The sequence below is a fragment of the Oncorhynchus masou genome, unplaced genomic scaffold, assembly GCF_036934945.1.
Source record: "Oncorhynchus masou masou isolate Uvic2021 unplaced genomic scaffold, UVic_Omas_1.1 unplaced_scaffold_1957, whole genome shotgun sequence".
NCBI lineage: Eukaryota > Metazoa > Chordata > Actinopteri > Salmoniformes > Salmonidae > Oncorhynchus > Oncorhynchus masou.
Window position 1 is genome coordinate 90,001 of NW_027008451.1, and position 7,617 is coordinate 97,617.

The window sequence follows — 7,617 nt, forward strand, 5'->3', positions numbered from 1 at the left end:
TGAACTGACTTGTTGGAAAGGTGGCATCCCATTACGATGCCACGTTGAAAGTCACTGAGCTCTTCAGTAAGGGCCATTCTTCTGCCAGTGTTTGTCTATGGAGATTGCATGGCTGTGTGCTCGATTTTACACACCTGTCAGCAATGGGTGTGGCTGAAATATCTGAATCCACTCATTGGAAGGGGTGTCCACATACTTTTGTATATACTGTATAGATGGGCTGCAAGGTGCAACTATAGTGTATTCACTATTTTAAAAAGTCACAAAAAAGTTTGCTCTCCGTTCCTTGCCTCAGGCTGCACACGCTGTTCTCTCATCAAGGGTATCATATTTTCAACCATCAGAAAATTCTCAATATAATCTTATCTTTACTTATATGTCAAATTTGTTGTTGTTTGTTTTTTTCTATTTCAAATGGCCCATTATCAAATGGGCAGAAACAGAAACAGGATGATAAAGACTACTCATCTGTATGCACTGGAGTAGCGAATGGACGGCCGCTTTCCTGCTTGTTCGGTTTGTTTTCCTCCAATCATTGCCAGATAGGCTGCTGCTGTTGTTTAACTCCACCCATCAACCACTGACGATCCAATGAGGAGCATGCAGCCTCTCGCTGTGCAACAGGTGATACTCCACCTAAACTCTGTCTGCAGTGGGCTCTCCTACCCTGTTCCTGCAGCTACCCAGTACTCTGCCGTGGGCTCTCGAACCCTGTTCCTAGCAGTACTCTGTCTGTTGGCTCTCCAACCCTGTTCCTGTAGCAGTACTCTGTCTGCCAGTAGCCCGGTGTCTGCAGTACCCAGTACTCTGGCTCCCGTTGTCTCTCCAACCCTGTTCCTGTAGCTACCCAGTACTCTGTCTCCCGTGGGCCCTCCAACCCTGTTCCTGTAGCTACCCGGTACTCTGTCTGCCGTGGGCTCTCCAACCCTGTTCCTGTAGCTACCCGGGTACTCTGTCCCTGTTCCTGTTCCTAGCTACCCAGTACTCTGCCGTGGGCTCCAACCCTGTTCTGTGGGCTCCGAACCCTGTGTAGCTACCCAGTACTCTGCAGTGGGCTCTCCCAACCCTGTTTCTGTAGCTTCCAACCCTGTTCCTGAAGCTACCCAGTACTCCGCCGTGGGCTCTCCAACCCTGTTCCTGTAGCTACCCAGTACTCTGTCTCCCGTTGGCTCTCCAACCCTGTTCCTGTAGCTACCCAGTACTCTGTCTGCAGTGGGCTCTCCAACCCTGTTCCTGCAGCTACCCAGTACTCTGTCTCCCGTTGGCTCTCCAACCCTGTTCCTGCAGCTACCCAGTACTCTGTCTGCCGTGGGCTCTCCAACCCTGTTCCTGCAGCTACCCAGTACTCTGTCTGCCAGTGGGCTCTCCAACCCTGTTCCTGTAGCTACCCAGTACTGTTCCTGCAGCTGTCGAACCCTGTTCCTGTAGCTACCCAGTACTCTGCCGTGGGCTCTCGAACCCTGTTCCTGTAGCTGTACTCTGCCGTGGGCTCTCGAACCCTGTTCCTGTAGCTACCCAGTACTCTGCCGTGGGCTCCTCGAACCCCTGTTCCAGCTACCCAGTACTCTGCCTGGCTCGAACCCTGTTCCAGCTACCCAGTACTCTGTCTCCCGTTGTCTCTGTAGCTACCCAGTACTCCCTGGGTTCCAACCCCTGTAGCTACCCAGTACTCTGCCGGTTTCTGTAGCTACCCAGTACTCTGTCTCCAACCCGGTTTCTGTAGCTACCCAGTACTCTGTCTGCCGTGGGCTGTAGCTACCCAGTACTCTGTCTCCCGTTGGTTTCTGTAGCTCCAACCCTGTTCCTCTGTAGCTACCCAGTACTCTGTCTGCCTGCTTTCCAACCCCTGTTCCTGTAGCTACCCAGTGCTCTCTCTCCCGTGGGCTCTCCAACCCTGTTCCTGTAGCTACCCAGTACTCTCTCTGCCGTGGGCTTTCCAACCCTGTTCCTGTAGCTACCCCAGTACTCTGTCTGCCGTGGGCTTTCCAACCCTGTTCCTGTAGCTACCCAGTGCTTAATTTGTGAAACTAAGTGGTAATCTTTTCGTGGGAACATCACGAGTAACATGTTTTCATAACGAAACATATTTAATTAAACTGTTGACAGCGCTTCTCTCTCTGCGTGCTCGAGAAATGACTGAAGGAGAGAGAGAAGAAGAAACGCTCGGTGGTGAAATATTCATTAGTTAAAGGTAATGTGTCAGCCTATTATTTATGAGATATTTAGTAGTTAAAGGTAATGTGTCAGCCTATTATTTATGAGTAGTTAAATATTTAGTAGTTAAAGGTAATGTGTCAGCCTATTATTTATGAGATATTTAGTAGTTAAAGGTAATGTGTCAGCCTATTATTTATGAGATATTTAGTAGTTAAAGGTAATGTGTCAGCCTATTATTTATGATATATTTAGTAGTTAAAGGTAATGTGTCAGCCTATTATTTATGAGATATTTAGTAGTTAAAGGTAATGTGTCAGCCTATTATTTATGAGATATTTAGTAGTTAAAGGTAATGTGTCAGCCTATTATTTATGATATATTTAGTAGTTAAAGGTAATGTATCAGCCTATTATTTATGATATATTTAGTAGTTAAAGGTAATATGTCAGCCTATTATTTATGAGATATTTAGTAGTTAAAGGTAATGTGTCAGTCTATTATGTATGATATATTTAGTAGTTAAAGGTAATATGTCAGCCTATTATTTATGAGATATTTAGTAGTTAAAGGTAATGTGTCAGTCTATTATGTATGATATATTTAGTAGTTAAAGGTAATGTGTCAGCCTATTATTTATGATATATTTAGTAGTTAAGGTAATGAGCCTATATTTAGTAGTTAAAGGTAATGTGTCAGCCTATTATTTATGATATATTTAGTAGTTAAAGGTAATGTGTCAGCCTATTATTTATGATATATTTAGTAGTTAAAGGTATTGTGTCAGCCTATTATTTATGATATATTTAGTAGTTAAAGTCTATTATGTATGATATATTTAGTAGTTAAAGGTAATATGTCAGCCTATTATTTATGAGATATTTAGTAGTTAAAGGTAATGTGTCAGTCTATTATTTATGATATATTTAGTAGTTAAAGGTAAAGCCTATTATTTATGATATATTTAGTAGTTAAAGGTAATGTGTCAGCCTATTATTTATGATATATTATTTGAGATATATTTAGTAGTTAAAGGTAATGTGTCAGCCTATTATTTATGATATATTTAGTAGTTAAAGGTATGATATATTTAGTATTTAGTAGTTAAAGGTAATGTGTCAGCCTATTATTTATGATATATTTAGTAGTTAAAGGTAATGTGTCAGCCTATTATTTATGATATATTTAGTAGTTAAAGGTAATGTGTCAGCCTATTATTTATGATATATTTAGTAGTTAAAGGTAATGTGTCAGCCTATTATTTATGATATATTTAGTAGTTAAAGGTAATGTGAAATTATTTATGAAATTCTATATTTTTTAAACTATTTAGTAGATAAAGTTAACGTGTCAGCCTATTATTTATAAAAATATATATTTCTAAGCTATTCAAAATCAAATAAAAATTTACCGTGGTTGTAGGCTAACTCTGCATCAGCAGCATCACCTAGACCTGTACGTTCTGTTCACAGTTTGGGGCATAGCATGAGGTAACCAGTCCATCCAATATGCATAATAATCCCAAAGAGATTACTGGAATATGTTTAATTTTGGAGTATAGGCTAGACCAATTATCTACCAAAGGCCTCTTAAATCGGTTTTCTTGTCATGTTTTTTTCCTGCAGTGAAGTCGTATCCAGTAGGCTATGTATATTATATTGGCACAATCCTCATTTTATTTTCAGGGTTTAATTCAGGATTGGTCTAATGCATATACCTATACAGAAACTCAATTTACACAGGGGTTGTTTTGAAGTAATCATCACCTGACAAAGCACCGTCTATTTCCTTGTGTTTGGCTTTGAAACGACGTCCACAAAGACCAGGTTTTCCACTCAATTTCAACCTGTTGTTGAACTCAAAAAACTGTGGGAAGTAGTTTGGGGTGGGTGTGCTGCAATTTTTCTTTTTTGTAGAACAAAGGTGAGGGGGATGCAGAAACGGTTTTGCCCTCGCTGAAGACATCTATATCAGTCCACTAATACAGGAAGCTGGAGACATCTATATCAGTCCACTAATACAGGAAGCTGGAGACATCTATATCAGTCCACTAATACAGGAAGCTGGAGACATCTATATCAGTCCACTATATCAGTCCACTAATACAGGAAGCTGGAGACATCTATATCAGTCCACTAATACAGGAAGCTGAAGACATCTATATCAGTCCACTATATCAGTCCACTAATACAGGAAGCTGAAGACATCTATATCAGTCCACTATATCAGTCCACTAATACAGGAAGCTGGAGACATCTATATCAGTCCACTAATACAGGAAGCTGAAGACATCTATATCAGTCCACTATATCAGTCCACTAATACAGGAAGCTGGAGACATCTATATCAGTCCACTAATACAGGAAGCTGGAGACATCTATATCAGTCCACTAATACAGGAAGCTGGAGACATCTATATCAGTCCACTAATACAGGAAGCTGAAGACATCTATATCAGTCCACTATATCAGTCCACTAATACAGGAAGCTGAAGACATCTATATCAGTCCACTAATACAGGAAGCTGGAGACATCTATATCAGTCCACTAATACAGGAAGCTGGAGACATCTATATCAGTCCACTATATCAGTCCACTAATACAGGAAGCTGGAGACATCTATATCCACTAATACAGGAAGCTGGAGACATCTATATCAGTCCACTAATACAGGACAAGTAAAGGCCCAGTGCACTACTTTTGTGAAAAAGTTCAAACCAACTTGTATTTGAGTGTTTACCAGCCTTTGTAATTTGAGTCTGATAATTATCTGTACAAAACAGTTAATCTAATAATAGTTGTGGAATAAAAATACTTGCTTGATATACACTACCGGTCAAAAGTTTGGACACACCTACTCATTCAAGGGTTTTTCTTAATTATACTATTTTATACATTGTAGAATAATAGTGAAGACTTCAAAACTATGAAATAACACATATGTAGTAACCAAAAAGCAGTGTTAATCAAATCAAAATATATTTTATATTTGAGATTATTCAAAGTATCCACCCTTCGCCTTGATGACAGTTTTGCACACTCTTGACATTCTCTCAACCAGCTTCACGAGGTATTCACCTGGAATGCAATTTCAATGTTCATACTTTTGGTACTGGTCCCCCCCCGTGGGAATTCAAAACCCACAACCCATGGTGCATTGCAAGCACCATGCTCTAGCAACTCAGCCACATCATGCCATCACAAACCACTTGATGTCTTCAATGTACTCAATTACTGTATTGTTCAGTTGTTTTATCGTCATGGTGATGGAAAGTCTACAGGTTCAACTCTAGATGACCATGTACAATACAGTAATGTACATTTACATTAAGTGGTTTGTAAGGATGGTATTTGTATTTATTTCACCTTTATTTAACCAGGAAGGCCAGTTGAGAACAAGTTCTCATTTACAACTGCGACCTGGCCAAGATAAAGCATAGCAGTACGACACAAACAACAACACAGAGTTACACATGGAATAAACAAACGTACAGTCAATAACACAAATAAAAAAAATGTGTATACAGTTTGTGCAAATTAATTGAGGGGGTAAGGCAATAAATAGGCCATAGTAGCAAAGTAATTACAATTTAGCAGATTAACACTGGAGTGATAGATGTGCAGATGAGGATGTGCAAGTAGAAATACTGGTGTGCAAAAGAGCAGAAAAACAAAACACATATGGGGATGAGGTAGGTAGATTGGATGGGCTATTTACAGATGGGCTGTGTACAGCTGCAGCGATCGGTAAGCTGCTCTGACAGCTGATGCTTTAAAGTTAGTGAGGGAGATATAAGACTCCAGCTTCAGTGATTTTTGCATTTCGTTCCAGTCATTGGCAGCAGAGAACTGGAAGAAAAGGCGGCCAAAGGAGGAATTGGCCTTGGGGATGACCAGTGAAATATACCTGCTGGAGCGCGTGCTACGGGTGTTGCTATGGTGACCAGTGAGCTGAGATAAGGCGGAGCTTTACCTACCAGAGACTTATAGATGACCTGGAGCAAGTGGGTTTGGCGACGAATATGTAGCGATGGCCAGCCAACGAGAGCATACAGATCGCAGTGGTGGGTAGTATATGGGGCTTTGGTGATAAAACGGATGGCACTGTGATAGACTACATCCAGTTTGCTGGAGTGTTGGAGGCTATTTTGTAAATGACATCGCTGAAGTCGAGGATTGGTCGAATAGTCAGTTTTACGAGGGTATGTTTGGCAGCGTGAGTGAAGGATGCTTTTGTTTTGCGAAATAGGAAGCCAATTATATATTTAACTTTGGATTGGAGATGCTTAATGTGAGTTTGTAAGGAGAGTTTACAGTCTAACCAGACACCTAGGTATTTGTAGTTGTCCACATATTCAGTGTCAGATCCGTCCAGAGTAGTGATGCTAGTCGTGTGGTTTGGTGCGGGCAGCGATCGGTTGAACAGCATGCATTTAGTTTTACCTGCATTTAAAAGCAGTTGGAGGCCACGGAAGGAGAGTTGTATGGTGTTGAAGCTCGTTTGGAGGATTGTTAGCACAGTGTCCACAGTGTCCACGGTAAATGAATCCTGCAAGAAAAGTCATTGTTTTCCATGTTATTTGATCAAGAAAAATATTTAATTTGGTATGGATGTTTTGTGTCTTTGCCCATAACTCTGCACCTTTTGAAGTGAATGTTTGAGGACGGGATCGTGATCTTTCTGGATTCCATTAGAATGACATCACAGAGGAAGAGAAAACGACCCACAAATACAACTGATGAAACCTGCAAGATTCTGTTCTCAATTATACAACGACTCCATTTTTTTTTGTCAAAGCGCGATGTTGAAAGAAAAAATGTTTTGCGCTACATCGGTCTGTAAATACTAGTAAAGGGCCAAATGCACTTTTTGTGAAAACACGTTTAAAAATATAACTAATTATAATTTCAATATATATATTTTTGATATTATTATTCTGAATATTCAGAGGTGGTGCAGCACCATCAGCATCTCCACTTCCTGTTTCAACTGCTTTTTCAGTGAAGTGAGTATTTAAAGATGCTGTTCTGTTGATTTTTGTTTGCATTTGCATTCATGTCAGAGTGGTTAGAGGGACAATAGAGCCCTGAGTACCAGGCCATTAAGACCTGATGGAGGGACAATAGAGCCCTGAGTACCAGGCCATTAGGACCTGATGGAGGGACAATAGAGCCCTGAGTACCAGGCCATTAGGACCTGATGGAGGGACAACAGAGCCCTGAGTACCAGGTCATTAGAACCTGATGGAGGGACAATAGAGCCCTGAGTCCCAGGCCATTAGGACCTGATGGAGCGACAGTAGAGCCCTGAGTACCAGGCCATTAGGACCTGATGGAGGGACAATAGAGCCCTATCTTGGCGATCGACTAGAAATGTTTGGAGATCGACTAGAAATGTCTTGGCGATCAACTAGAAATGTCTTGGAGATCAACAAGAAATGTCTTGGAGATCGACTAGAAAAG